At 44.2% G+C, this 15,338-nt stretch overlaps 1 long non-coding RNA gene across 1 annotated transcript in view; it reads left to right on the top strand.

The window, feature by feature from the left end:
* LOC120030066 overlaps positions 1–1,050 on the top strand; it is a 53,954-nt gene extending 52,904 nt beyond the window's left edge. The window contains exon 7 of the long non-coding RNA XR_005473618.1: positions 521–1,050. This is a non-coding gene — a long non-coding RNA (uncharacterized LOC120030066). The remainder of the gene's footprint in view (positions 1–520) is intronic.
* Positions 1,051–15,338: the final 14,288 nt, after the last annotated feature.

The following is a 15,338-nucleotide window of genomic DNA, read 5'->3' as shown; positions in this document are numbered from 1 at the left end:
CTTGTGTGTTTACACTCCCAAGTCATTAACACACTTAACTCTCAGCGTTCAGGATTTAAACATGAGGAAGACAGTTGGCTGCAAGGCTGATTTGATATCTGCCTGTCTAGCCAAAGGCGGTGCATTTTATGGCTTGATCTGTGGTATCCCACCACGTTCATTCAGAGGTAACTTGAGCACAGACAGTTTTTTGGATTGCAGGATAACTGTAGCACAAACAAATCATTGTCTCAATACACATTCTACTGTAGCTGTAGAAATAGATACATCTGTGGCCATGACAACAATTTGCCATCAGTAGTGTAGTATACAATCGATGCATCATTTATCAGTGGACAGTGAGCTGCCGATTCCACTCAATAGCTCAGCAGCAGCATGAAGGACTAATCAGCCCTCTCTATTGGGTCTAGTGACTGTTAGGGCCACTCCACCTGCTGCTGTATGGCCCTTCTCTCTCTCTCTCCACCCTCCCCTCTCTCTCTCTACCCCACCACCCCCTCTCTCTTTCTCAACTAATTAGGTGACGAGCTCGGTGGCCGACTGCCCAGGGCAGATGACGCCGCTGTCCCAGCCTCTGTTTGTGTGTGGGGGCGACGGCTTCACACATTCCAATTTCAACGGCTGTATCGAGTCTGCCCTGAAGGTGTTTGACGTTCTGAAGTCCTCTCTCTGATGCCTTAAGGGGTGGTAGGGGGGATGGGAGTATAGTGTGGGGGCCTCTATGTGTACAGTATGCTAGCCCAGAGAGGGGGGTACTCTCATTGATCCATTACCCTAACCCCCCCCATCATGGATGAAATCTGTAAAATAGAAGAGTTGAACTGTCCACTGAAGTACTTGATATGTTTTTTTAACATGTTGATGCCATGCTGTGTTCACTTGTGGTTAGATGTGGAACCGGTGTGTATATGACCCACTAATACAACAAGGTGGACCATGATTCCGTTCCAATGAAGTACTTTACTGAAAGTAAATATGGTGTTGTTACTCAGGATTTCTCTCTAAACATCTGATTTTGGTTCAGATTGAATAAAAAAGTTGAAAACTGTATCTCCCCCTTTGTGTCTGTAACTCCACTTTCTTTTTACTCAGAAAGATGGCAGGTGGTATGGGAACCAATCAGCACAGAGCTCAGAGCAAAGTCGTACAAAATGGATGTGGGTAGTCAAAAAGCAATTAGAAAGTAATCAAGATCCCTTAATGACTTATAAATGCATTAGGCAAAGTAGGCACACTATGTGCTGTTTGACTAATACCATATCTCACCCACCATTGATGTAGCCAGAGGACTCTGGGTATGACTGCCTGGTATGGCTAACACCAGGTCTGCCCTGTGCTCATGAAGGTCAAGTGTCCCAGTGAGAGCCCTGTGGCCCTGCCAACCCTGCCACCCTCCCCCCTCTATTGCGCCCGTGGCGGTGTAATTCCACCCGGGGCAGCCTCCCGACACTGACCGAGTTCAGCAGCTTAGTGGCGGGACAGTAATCTGGGACAAAATGTTTGGCAGCCGGTCTGGAGAAAGAGCCCCCACTAATCCGACATAATTACAGCGTTTTGGGCCGGAGATCCAGGCTGTTGCAGCTGGGGTAGTAGTAGGCCCACTCTACTTACAGTCTGCAGTAACAAGCAGCACCCAGGTAAGGGTTAAAACACACACACATATAGAACACATACACACACACACATACCCAGCCTGCAGCTGCAGGACCCTGATCGCTCTTAGGCCCCATGCAGTACCACCCGCAATGGCACCGGGCTCTGCCTCCACACTGGCAGTTGGAAAAGGCCTGTGTGTGATTAGGCTATGCCCTCTCGCGTGCTAGCACTATCAACACAGTGAGCCACAGAAAGCCCAGAATGCTGAATTATGAACAGCCCACTGCACAGACTTCACACACTGCCTTGAAGAGGCCAAAACCATCCAGAGAAACAAAAGAGAGCTAGAGTGGTTTTAGGACACTATCGTAGCTGATTGCATCACCCTGATCTCTGTTCTTGGGTTTTGGGTATTGTTCTTCATGCTTGACAGGTTTGCTATTGTACTTATTAAAGGGTTTGCCCTGTTTTTGGATTTATTTTTATTATCGATCTAACACTTCTTTCCCCCTGCAGTCACCGAACAGTGCGTTAAATGACTCGTGTTCTCTCCTCCACTTAACTGAATGGGTGAATTCAAGGTCAGACACAAGCACATTTCGCTCAGGGTCATCTTATATGTGAGTATATGAAAACAGAATATTAACACAATGGTAGAATAAAATGGAAGTGTTTCATTTCCAGTTTCTCCAGTTTTACTGCAGTGCAGGACTGTCTGCTTTCCAATGGGAGTGTGATATGAAACCAACCTTCCACAACTCGCACCAGTACATAATTGTAAAGGCCCAAGGGGTGTGAGTTCATGCTTGTGTACAATACAATACTATGCATGTGTTTGATATCCTGTAACATATGCACTCAGGTCTCAATGACATTCACAAAGCACACGGACAGTAGATTACATCAGTCAGTGGACTGTACCCCTTGTGCCACACTGAACTTCACATGTGTTAGGGGCAGGAGGAGAGAGATGGAGCCTCCTCGGATTACATGTTAATGCTCATCCAGGGCACAGAGACTGGTTGGAACAGAACCCAAATGCAGCAGGAGAGAGACGGATAGAGGGGGGTGGGGAGAGACTAGCGTTTTGCTCCAAGGGGATGCATAATTCATCGCAGTCATCCTGCGAGAAATAGAAGTCAGCTGCCTGGATTGCACTAGCCTTGCCACGGCATTGCATCAGCTGCCTGCTTCTCTGCTCTGCCTGCCTGCCTCTCTGCTCTGCCTGCCTGTCTGACTCTCATTAACACGCCCATCCTCAGCTGGGGGTCTTTGATCTTTTTTTAGCATCCGACAAGAAATAATTGGTTAAGGTTGAAGAGAGCTAGGCGGCGGAGGGGAGAAGAATACTGGGGATTTGTATTTGGGTTGTTGAGGAGGGTGTGTAGGATGCGGGATGCTGGTAGAATAAACCCGGTACTACCAGCGAGCTTGTGTGTTGTTGGTTGGATAGGGGACTGCCGGGTGATTGTTCGGCGGGAAGAGAGAGAGGGGGACAGAACAGAGCAGTGTCGCGTTTGGAACAGTGAGAAGAGCGGCACGCACTGTGTCATTCTCGCTGGCTGGCTGGCTGGCTGGCAGAGCACTCGCTGGCTTGGTAAATGACAAAGTCAAGTGAAGCCTTTGTTTCACTGCCAGAACTCATTTAAAATGTTCCCCCGACTCCTTTTCTCTTTTATACAACCCTCCTCTCTCACCCTCTATCTCTCTCGCTCTCTCTCTGTATCTCTGTCTCTCTCTCGCTCTCTCTCTGTGAATTTTTACAGCATTGTACATGCATGCACAAAAGGGCCTCTCTAGATCCAGACTGTGTGTCTCTCTCTGTGAAGAGTCCCCCCACTCATCCTTATCCCCCATCACACAAAGCAGTTAAGCATGCTGCCGGAGACACTAGGCTCATGGTGCGTCTGACCTATTTTCGTAGGCTATTCCGATGGAGCAAGGCTGCTGTGCACTGTGGGTAGCTGATTTGCATTTTTGCAAAGTCACTGGCAGATGGCACCAGAGGTTGAGGAGATAGCAGCTACCCCCCTCTACCTCCATCCCCCCGACCTCCTTCTAGGGCCACAAGGGCAGGATTCAGGTCATGGCTTGTCATGTGACTCCACTTTTGGTGGACACCCCCGGAGTGGGATTAAAAGTCTCTGAGCACTCACTCTACTCTGCTCCCACTGGGGATGGATAAGTGTCGGGGGGGGGGTATTTGTGTTTGGATCCAAGAGCATTTCTCATAAGATTACTCTGTTGGTGGAGGGCTATTTGCTCAGGGGGAAAGATGTTTTCAGGGAGGAAATGAGGAGAAATGAGGCTTGGGTTTTCAGGATAAGCGTGTGCACGACGGTGTGTAAGTGAGTGAGTGCACGCTACAAGCATATGTGTTTGAGTGTGCGTACATGCATGAGCATACGTGTGCATACAAGTGTGTGTGTGTGTGTGTGTGTGTGTGTGTGTGTGTGTGTGTGTGTGTGTGTGTGTGTGTGTGTGTGTGTGTGTGTGTGTGTGTGTGTGTGTGTGTGTGTGTGTGTGTGTGTGTGTGTGTGTGTCAGACAGGAGATTGGGATGTTTAGACTTCTCCTCTGCCTCCCCAGAGAGCCCAAGCTGGGATAACGAGAGAGGCGGTGCACAGCCCCATGGGAGGTGACGTCACCAACAGCAGTCGGCTCTCTCTCTCTTTCTGTGGCAGGTAGGCAGGCACAGCCCACAGCCCTCTGAGCACAGTCAGTCGATCGCCTAAGAGCTCACTATTGATCCTGGAGGGAGGGACAGTCAGTCAGTCAGGCCCATACAGACAGCCTTGTTCTACTTAAGGCCAGCATCCCGGAGTGGCATCTTCACTGTTGACGTTGAGACTGGTGTTTTGCGGGTACTATTTAATGAAGCTGCCAGTTGAGGACTTGTGAGTGTAACGGATGTGAAATTGCTAGCTAGTTAGCGGTGGTGCGAGCTAGCAGCCTTTCAGTCGGTTACGTAACTTCCTCTGAAACCTAGAAGTTGTGGTTCCCCTTGCTCTGCAAGGGCCGCGGCTTTTGTGGCGCGATGGGTAACGATGCTTCGTGGGTGACTGTTGTTGATGTGTGCAGAGGGTCCCTGGTTCGCGCCCGAGGTCGGGGCGAGGGGACGGACTAAAGTTAAACTGTTACATGAGGCGTCTGTTTCTCAAACAAGATACTCTAAGGTACTTGTCCTCTTGCTCCCACTCCTCTTTCTATTCTGGTTAGACCCAGTTTGCACTTTCTGTGAAGGGAGTAGTACACAGCGTTGTAACAGATCTTCAGTTTCTTGGCAATTTCTCGCATGGAATAGCCTTCATTTCTCAGAACAAGAATAGACTGACGGGTTTCAGAAGAAAGTTATTTGTTTCTAGCCATTTTGAGCCTGTAATCGAACCCACAAATGCTGATGCTCCAGATACTCAACTAGTGTAAAGAAGGCAAGTTTTATTGCTCCTTTAATCAGAACAACAGTTTTCAGCTGTGCTAACATACTTGCAAAAGTGTTTTCTAATGATCAATTAGCCTTTTAAAATGATAATCTTAGATTAGCTAACACAACATGCCATTGGAACACAGGAGTGATGGTTGCTAATAATGGGCCTCTGTACGCCTATGTACTGTGCCTTGCAAAAGTATTCATCCCCCTTTGTGTTTTTCCTATTTTGTTGCATTACAACCTGTAATTTAAATGGATATTTATTTTGATTTCATGTAACGGACATACACAAAATAGTCCAAATTGGTGAAGTGAAATGTAAAAAATTACTTGTTTCAAAGAATTCCCAAAAATTTAAAACGGAAAAGTGGTATTCACCCCCTTTGTTATGAAGCCCCTAAATTAGATCTGGTGCAACCAATTACCTTCAGAAGTCACATAATTAGTTAGATTGCACACAGGTGGACTTTATTTAAGTGTCAAATGATCTCAGTATATATATATACCTGTTCTGAAAGGCCCCAGGGTCTGCAACACCACTAAGCAAGGGGCACCACCAAGCAAGCGGCACCATGAAGACCAAGGAGCTCTCCAAACAGGTCAGGGACAAAGTTGTGGAGAAGTACAGATCAGGGTTGGGTTATAAAAAATATCTGAAACTTTTTACATCCCACAGAGCACCATTAAATCCATTATTAAACAATTCAAAGAATATGGCACCACAACAAACCTGCCAAGAGAGGGCCACCCACCAAAATTCACAAACCAGGCAAGGAGGGCATTAATCAGAGGCAACAAAGAGACCAAGTTAACCCTGAAGGAGCTGCAAAGCTCCACAGCGGAGATTGGAGTATCTATCCATAGGATCACTTTAAGCCATACACTCCACAGAGTTGGGCTTTACGGAAGAGTGGCCAGAAAAAAAGCCATTGCTTAAAGAAAAAAATAAGCAAACACATTTGGTGTTCGCCAAAAGGCATGTGGGAGAATCCCCAAACATATGGAAGAAGGTACTCTGGTCAGATGAGACTAAAATGTAGTTTTTTGGCCATCAAGGAAAATGCTATGTCTGGCGCAACCCAACACCATCCCATCAAGTTTTTAATCGGCAGGGACTGGGAAACTGGTCAGAATTGAACGAATGATGGATGGCGCTAAATACAGGGAAATTCTTGAGGGAAACCTGAGATTTGAGACTGGGACGGAGGTTCACCTTCCAGCAGGACAATGACCCTAAGCATACTGCTAAAGCAACACTTGAGTGGTTTAAGGGGAAACATTTAAATGTCTTGGAATGGCCTAGTCAAAGCTCAGACCTCAATCCAATTGAGAATCTGTGGTATGACTTAAAAATTGCTGTACACCAGCGGAACCCATCCAACTTGAAGGAGCTGGAGCAGTTTTGCCTTGAAGAATGGCTAGATGTGCCAAGCTTATAGAGACATACCCCAAGAGACTTACATAGTATTGACTTCAGGGGGGTGAATAGTTATGCACGCTCAAATTTTCAGTTTATTTGTCTTATTTCTTGTTTTATTCACAATAAAATGTTTTGCATCTTCAAAGTGGTAGGCATGTTGTGTAAATCAAATGATACAAACCCCCCCAAAAATCTATTTTAATTCCAGGTTGTAAGACAACAAAATAGGAAAAATGCCAAGGGGGTGAATCCTTTCACAAGCCACTGTAGACGTTCCATAAAGAATCTGCAGTTTCCAGCTACAATAGTCATTTATAACCTTAACAATGTCTACACTGTATTTCTGATCAATTTCATGTTATTTTAATGGACAAAAAATGTGATTTTCTTTCAAAAACAAGGACATTTCTAAGTGACCCCAAACTTTTGAACGGTAGTGTATATTTGTTGCTGTTTATAGGATTGGGTTGCTATCCCCATGCACAACCATTCACCATGACTGGTTTCTAGGGGGGTGCCGCTTGGGAATCAAATCCAGGTCGCAAGAGGGTGAATATTGCATGCTACCACAACACCAGGGGTACCTATAGCATCACCTTAATAGACACCTCTATAATATAATACATAGTGTCACTGCACATGTAGGACAAACTGAGATATTAACACTAAAGCCCAGGAGGTGGTGTCTATAGCAGCCCCAAAAAATGACATGCACCTAATGTTGCGTCAATTATGATTCTTCTGCTAGTTCCGCAGAGCTACTGCTACCTGTCATTACTGTGCTGCGCCCCAGTCAGCCAAGCAAGCTACTAAATACCTGGAATCTGCAGGGCCGCCAAGGTGAGTCGAGCCCAACTCGTCTGACCAGTGTGGGCCTTCCCCTTTGCAGGAATTGTTTTGACAGTGAATGACAGCCCTGTCTGTCTCCTGCCACGTGTGACGTTGGTAGGCTCTGTGCCAAGCTCTCCGCAGCGGGGATGGTGAACTGATTCCACCCCACAAAGTGCTCACTGCTCCCTGTCAGGACAATCCATGTCTCGGCCTGACACCAAGTCACACAACACTTTTAAGGCATTATCCTCTGTTTCTACTTTCTCTACCCCAATTGGCCCAAAGAAAACAATCCTCCAAAAATGTGTCTTGCTCCACATGAATAATACTGAAGAATGTATTTTTTTTGCATAACATGCAGCTTTTGATTGCAACATCATAGATGAGTTCTCATTATTCAGTTGAACTGGTTACATGTGTGTAGACACCCAAACTCAGCTGCGATGTGAGGGGGGGAGAGAGAGGAGAGAAGAGTTGTCATTTAGCTGTGTGTAAGGAGACGGGTAGTTATTGAGCTGTGTGTTAAGTCATAAAAAATGGTAGAGGAGAGGGGTAGTCGTTGAGCTGGGTGTAGGTGGTCAGAGATGGGAGAATTATGATGAGAGGCCCCGGGGACCTCAGGAAGTGATCAGTGAGTGGTTCAGCCTCAGACAGGAGGAAAAGACAGAAGGGGGCTCCTACAATCATTACTGTTAAATACAGGGACAGGGAGGGGGTTATTATATAGGTTATTATTTTTTTAAATGGCAAATAAAAAAATAGATGGAGAGAGCATATAGCAGCATCACACCCACTTTGCAGAGTAAAGGAAGTGTGCACAGTCAAGCTCTCTGGGGAAGGAGACCAGAATACCCTGTATACACACACTGACTGCCTTTTTGAAGTATTGTTTGGCAATTTATATCATGTCCTCTATTGCCTGTACTGTTTTGTTGTATGAACCACCACAAGAAGTTCCTGAAAAATATTATCTGAATTGGACAATTATTATTTAAAATGTTTTAAATCTCCATCTTTCCCTGGCCACATACAGTAACCACCATTATGACAACACCTGCATGGATCTAGTGCATCACAAGGAAATCAGCTTGGTTTGCCATGGAAACCATTAATAACATGCTACGTCAACATTCTAACGACAGATCGTCGGTGCCAGGCGTCCCGGATCAAGTATCCCAGAAACAGCCGCCCCTCCCGGGCTTTCACACACGACAGTGTCTAGAGTTTACCGAGAATGGTGCGACAAACAAAAAACATCCGGTCAGCGGCAGTCCTGTAGGTGAAAACAGCTCGTTGATGAGAGAGGTCGAAGGAGATCGACAATAATCATGGAAGCTAACGGCCAGGCAACAAACAGACAAATAACGGTGCAGTACAACAGTGGTGTGCAGAACGGCATCTCGGAACGCACAACTCGATCCTTGTCACAGATGGGCTATTGCAGCAGACGACCACACCGGGTTCCACTCCTATCAGATAAATCAAGAAGAAGCAGCTCCAGTGGGCACACAATTACGAACACTGGACAATTGAGGAGTGGAACATGACATTGCGTGGAACATGACAGCGAGTTCAGTTTACTTGAGTGGCCTGCGCAGGACCCAGACCTCTACCCAATAGAGCATCTTTGGGATGCGATGGAATGGGCTTGGGCAGTACAGAATGGAATGGGCAGTACAACATGAATGTACTGCTGTCCAATATGCAGCAACTGCGTGATGCCATCATGTCAGTATGGACCAACATCCCTATACCAACCCACACCCTCCCAGCCATCATCTGCTTGGTCCCTCTGGCCAAGACCAGGATCATGAAGCCTCAGTGGTCAGGCATGATGCCCTGAGCCGGGGTGAGCTGGAACAGGCAGTGGCTGAAGCTTTGGGCCTGGAGATCCTGGAGGTTGTAGTGGGAGAGCAACATGAGAACCCCCAGAGCTCCAGCCTTGAGATCACCAGGGCCTGACTACGTCCTTGTTGTCCCTGTGGTGGTGCCAACATATGTGGAGTCAGCCACAGCCGCAACCCGACCAGGCAGTCCCCAGCCACTCACCAAAGGAGAACACCTCTATGGTTTCAAGAATCAGCCATTAGTCACCCAGGAGACTTTCAGCCAGAGGGCCAGCTCTCCAAGAAGAAGAGAAGATTGGAGGACTGTGACAGTTTTCTCGTCCCTATGACGCCACCATGGGTTCCCTGTAAGAGAATGAGCCAGTGCCACCCATCAAGCACATCCTGGAAGAAATTCAAAAGGCGTTTTGTTTTATTTTTTATCTTGTAATTTTCTTGCTTTTGTGTTATCTCCCATATGTACAAGTGTACTTGGGTGACTTGGAAAGTGCTTAAAATTGAACATTTTATTTATATTTTTATTATTAGGTCAGATAAGGTCAGTGACAGTGTGATCGCCTCAAGTGTGACCAGGGTCACCCGGAAGAGGACACTGGAATCAGCCATTTGACCAGGAAGTTCAGAGTCTGGTTCCTTCAATCAGAAGAGACAGAGGGTCTGATCATCAACTGAACTGATGTCAACTGATCTCAACTAACCTTTCATTGCATGCTGTTGCATTTGTTTTTTTTGCATTAGCTTTTGTGGCATTTGAATGTGTTATAAAAAATACATTATATCTATCGCATTATCCTCGTGTTCCCTATAGGTTTTTTAGTAAGTAGCGAATTATCGTTAATTCAAAATTGAATTTGAATACCGTAGCTAAATACAAATCCATATGACTGCCACCAAACACAAGAGAGTAGAATATCACAATTCAAAAACATCTCTGCTCTTGACTGAGAGGTTCCCAAACCAGAAGGCAATGTTGAATGTAAGAACACTTTCAATCTAGAAGTTGACCAGAGGGGTGAACCTACGCCAGGGGTTAGGTATCACCTCTACCTACTCCCAAAATAGCCATATTGTACTCATAGACCTCCATGAACACAATACACACACACCACACACGCTGTTAACAATAGTCTTCAATTATTACAAAGTTGTTCTGTATTTGTTACATAGTCTCGGTTGTTGTAGTACTGTATTTCACTGTTTTATTTAGATTTTTAAATATTTTTGTGGCATATCTTTGGGACTGCCAATGTTCTTTCTGCCCAGTCTCAGATCAACATAGTGTTATAGTGTACTGTAGTGTTGTAGTGTATTGCAGTATTATAGTGTTCTGTAGAATTGTAGTGGGCTGTAGTGTTATAGTGTACTGTAGTCTTGTAGTGTAGTATTATAGTGTACTATAGTTTAGTATTATAGTGTACTCTAGTATTATAGTGTAGTATTATAGTGTACTATAGTGTAGTATTATAGTGCATTGTAGTATTATAGTGTACTGTAGTATTATAGTGTATTGTAGCAGTATTCCCTCTCTGTCTGACTGCTTGTGAAGGAAATGCTCTTAACCCTACATTGTTATTGGATCTCCCTCAGCTGTGCCAATAGAGTGGGTCAGATAATTAATCAAGGGACTTGATAAATGCAGCCTCTGACTGGACAGCTCCCTACACACACACACAGACACACACACACACTGGTCAAGCCCAGCCGCACGCAGAGCTCGCAGGCCAGGGTATTCTGTTGTGATACTAAGCCTTTCAGCACAGATTAAACTCGCACGCCGTATAATACACCCACAACAGCCTTCCCTGGGTTGTACATCTGTAACAGCTTTAGACTTTAGACTTTAGAAAAAAAGGGACAAAATCTGTGAAAGCTGCCCTGCATTGATATTCGATTAGAGAGGGAGATAAGGAGTGGGGGAGGGGATAGAGCCGATAGCTACACAGTCCAGTCCAGTCTAATCACTCATACTTCTGACTGGGACAGTTTTTTAAATGATTGTGACTTTTTTATTGCTGCATTAATATTCCTTCTTCATGATTAATTAATTTAATACATTAACAATTTATCCTTATTTCATGTTTTATTTCATCTCAACTCATTAAGGGATTCAAGATTCCATATGTTGGTTGTACTAGTAAGATCATACATTTTTTCTCTCCGAGGGAAAGATAAGTTGCTGCTATTCTATTGAGAAGAAGACCATCGGTGGAAGTTTACAGACTTGTTTGCTTGTAAATTCAGTTTGTGATCATGAGTTTGTTGTTGTGCACTTTTGGCAGTGCTAGTTGCTCGAGTTGGCATCGTCACATCAATTTACAATCTGGCCATTGTGGTTGAAAAGTGACAAAGATGGGTCAAGGACATAATTTAATCTTTGCAAATAAGCAGGGTTGTTGATACACAAACTGAATGTGTAATGAGACATTTTGCTCACCATTTTGCTCATCTCAAAACAGCATGCAAGCTATACTTTCTATATAAAACTGAATAGGCTAAGTAATTATAACATCTATTGAAAGTACATTTTCAACCTTCCTCTTATTAAATTGTGACACCAATGGGAAAAAAGTGGGATATGTGATCGCTCAAATGTGGATTGAAACAGTTCTGGACAGTTTCAAACGGGTTATTTATCAACTCCCTCAAGTCTGAGTCCATGAGAATGGACATCTTTCACGGCTATGAAGAATGATTTAGTCCACTGACTATACAGTATTACCCTCTCTTTCTCTCTTGCACACACCCACGTTAAGAAATGCACGTAGGCATGCACACACACATGCACGTACACACACTCACTTGCCACCTTCCCATAAAGACAGGAAACCCTTTCTGTCATCTGGCATGTGTTCTTGTTCGACCACAATCTCTGTTCTGAGGTGAGAAGATAAGAGGCGAACCTGTGAAGAGATTAACCCTTAAAGGCTGCATGTGAACTCTCATCTCTAAAAAAAAAAAAAAAATCATTCTAAACTTCATGATCTTGCAAAAGCCTTCTGATTTTGGTTAATTTATATGTGTTCGGTCCATATCCATGGGACAAAAAGTATAAATTAACATAGTGTATATAAATACTTCAAAAGTATAATGTTTGCGTAGACAAGCTAGCAAAGTCACAAACTATATAAAGAACGTTTTAAGAGCTTTGCTGTTCCAACCAGTTTGATACAGTGATGTTAATACAATTAACTGTCTCTCTTATTCTCTCCCTTCCTTCCTGCCTCTCTTCTGCCTCTCATCTTTCAACAACAAAAAAAACCTCTACAAATTTCTTATTTTTTGCGCCCTGTATCTGACTTATGCCTTGCTGATAACAAGTGTTTTGTGGTAAGCTGGCCTAGCTCAATGTGATGTCTGAAACCGTAAACTGGCTGAATTATCCACCCTGGTGTTCCCAGCACCAAGTGAGAGACACATCTTGCCACTCGCTACCAATCAGGCACTTTGGTACTGTACTTTACCATTGGAGCCTACAAGAGAGAGACAGAGTATAATATAGTGATGGATGGAGAGAGGAGGTAGAGCAGTCTGTCTGCCCACCACAGTGGCCCTCTCCAGCCTTCAGACTCTAGGGGTTTTATATCTGTGGGAAAGGCCAGGAGGTCACACAAATTTCGTCAGACCGACCAGTTTTTCTAAAACAGATTTCAGCATATTATTTTTCAGCCTTGCCTTGTTTACTGTTATCTTCAAATCAAATCAAATGTTATTTGTCACACGCTGTAACGCTCGTCGTTGGAATGAGAAGAGGAGGACCAATGCGCAGCGTGGTAAGTATCCATTTTAATAAGAATACTTGAACAATGAACAAAAACAATAAACTGACAAACGACCGAGACAGTTCCGTATGGTGAAGCACAGACACAGAAAATAACCACCCACAAAACCCAAAGGAAAACAGGCTACCTAAATATGGCTCCCAATCAGAGACAACGACAAACGCCTGCCTCTGATTGGGAACCATACTAGGCCAAACACAGAAATAGACATACAACATAGAATGCCCACCCACATCACACCCTGACCAGACAAAACATAGAAACATACAAAGCAATCTATGGTCAGGGCGTTACACACGCGTCGAATACAACAGGTGTAGACCTTACCGTGAAATGCTTACTTACAAGCTCTTAACCAACAATGCAGTTCAAGAAGTAGAGTTAAGAAAATATTTACTAAATAAACTAAAGTAAGAAAAAAAACAAAATAAAAAGCAACAAAAGAAAATTACATAACAGCAACGAGGCTATATACAGGGTGTACTGATACCTAGTCAATATGCGGGGGTACAGGTTAGTCGAGGTAATTTGTAAAGTGACTATGCATAGATAATAAACAGTGAGTAGCAGCAGTCTTATGGATTGGGGGTAGAAACTGTTAGGGAGTTCTAGACTTGAAGCTCCGGTACCGCTTGCCATGTGGTAACAGAGAGAACAGTCTATGACTTGGGTGACTGGATAATTTTTTTGGCCCTTCCTCTGACACCGCCTAGTATATACAGTTGAAATCGGAAGTTTACATACACCTTAGCAAAATACATTTAAACTCAGTTTTTCACAATTCCTGACATTTAATCCTAGTAAAAAGTCCCTGTTTTAGGTCAGTTAGGATCAGCACTTTATTGAAAGAATGTGAAATGTCAGAATAATAGTAGAGAGAATTATTTATTTCAGATTCTATTTCTTTCATCACATTCCCAGTTGGTCAGAAGTTTACATACCCTCAATTAGAATTTGGTAGCATTGCCTTTAAATTGTTTAACTTGGGTCAAATGTTTCGGGTAGCCTTCCACAAGCTTCCCACAATAAGTTGGGTGAATTTTGGGCCATTTCTCCTGACAGAGCTGGTGTAACTGAGTCAGGTTTGTAGGCCTCCTTGCTTGCACACGCTTTTTTAGTTCTGCCCACACATTTTCTATAGGATTGAGGTCAGGGCTTTCTGATGGCCACTCCAATACCTTGACTTTGTTGTCCTTAAGCCATTTTGCCAGAACTTTGGAAGTATGCTTGGGGTCATTGTCCATTTGGAAGACCCATTTGCGACCAAGCTTAAACTTCCTGACTGATGTCTTGAGATGTTGCTTCAATATATCCACATAATTTTCATCCCTCATGATACCATCTATTTTGTGAAGTGCACCAGTCCCTCCTGCAGCAAAGCACCCCCACAACATGATGCTGCCACCCCCGTGCTTCACGGTTGGGATGGTGTTCTTCGACTTGCAAGCCTCCCCTTTTTTTCTCCAAACATAACGATGGTCATTATGGCCAAACAGTTCTATTTTTGTTTCATCAGACCAAAGGACATTTCTCCAAAAGGTATGATCTTTGTCCCCATGTGCAGTTGCAAACCATAGTCTGGATTTTTTATGGCGGTTTTGGAGCAGTGGCTTCTTCCTTGCTGAGCGGCCTTTCAGGTTATGTCGATATAGACGGAACGCGTCTCCTTCCTGAGCGGTATGACGGCTGCGTGGTCCCATGGTGTTTATACTTGCGTGCTATTGTTTGTACAGATGAACGTGGTACCTTCAGGCATTTGGAAATTGCTCCCAAGGATGAACCAGACCAGATTTTTTTTCTGACGTCTTGGCTGATTTCTTTTGATTTACCCATGATAGCAAGCAAAGAGCCACTGACTTTGAAGGTAGGTCTTGAAATACATCCACAGGTACACCCCAATTGACTCAAATTATGTCAATTACCCTATCAGAAGCTTCTAAAGCCATGACATCATTTTCTGGAATTTTCCAAGCTTTTTAAAGGCACAGTCAACTTAGTGTATGTAAACTTCTGACCCACTGGTATTGTGATACAGTGAGTTATAAGTGAAATAATCTGTCTGTAAACTGTTGTTGGAAAAATTACTTGTCATGCACAAAGTAGATGTCTTAACCGACTTGCCAAAACTATAGTTTGTTAACAAGAAATTTGTGGAGTGGTTGAAAAAAACAAGTTTTATTGACTCCAACCTAAGTGTATGTAAACTTCCGACTTCAACTGTAGGACCTGGATGTGAGGAAGCTTGGCCCCAGTGATGTACTTGGCCGTACGCACTACCCTCTGTTGCGCCTTGCGGTCAGATGCCGAGCAGTTGCCATACCATGCGGTGATGCAACCGGTCAGGATGCTTTCGATGGTGCAGCTGTAGAACTTTTGGGATCTGGGGACCTATGCCAAATCTTTTCAGTTTCCTGAGGGGAAAAATGTGTTGTCGTG

This window comes from Salvelinus namaycush, chromosome 35 (assembly GCF_016432855.1).
Source record: "Salvelinus namaycush isolate Seneca chromosome 35, SaNama_1.0, whole genome shotgun sequence".
Taxonomy (NCBI): Eukaryota; Metazoa; Chordata; class Actinopteri; order Salmoniformes; family Salmonidae; genus Salvelinus; species Salvelinus namaycush.
Note: the sequence above shows the minus strand (reverse complement) of the source record. Positions and strands in the feature narration are given on the sequence as shown.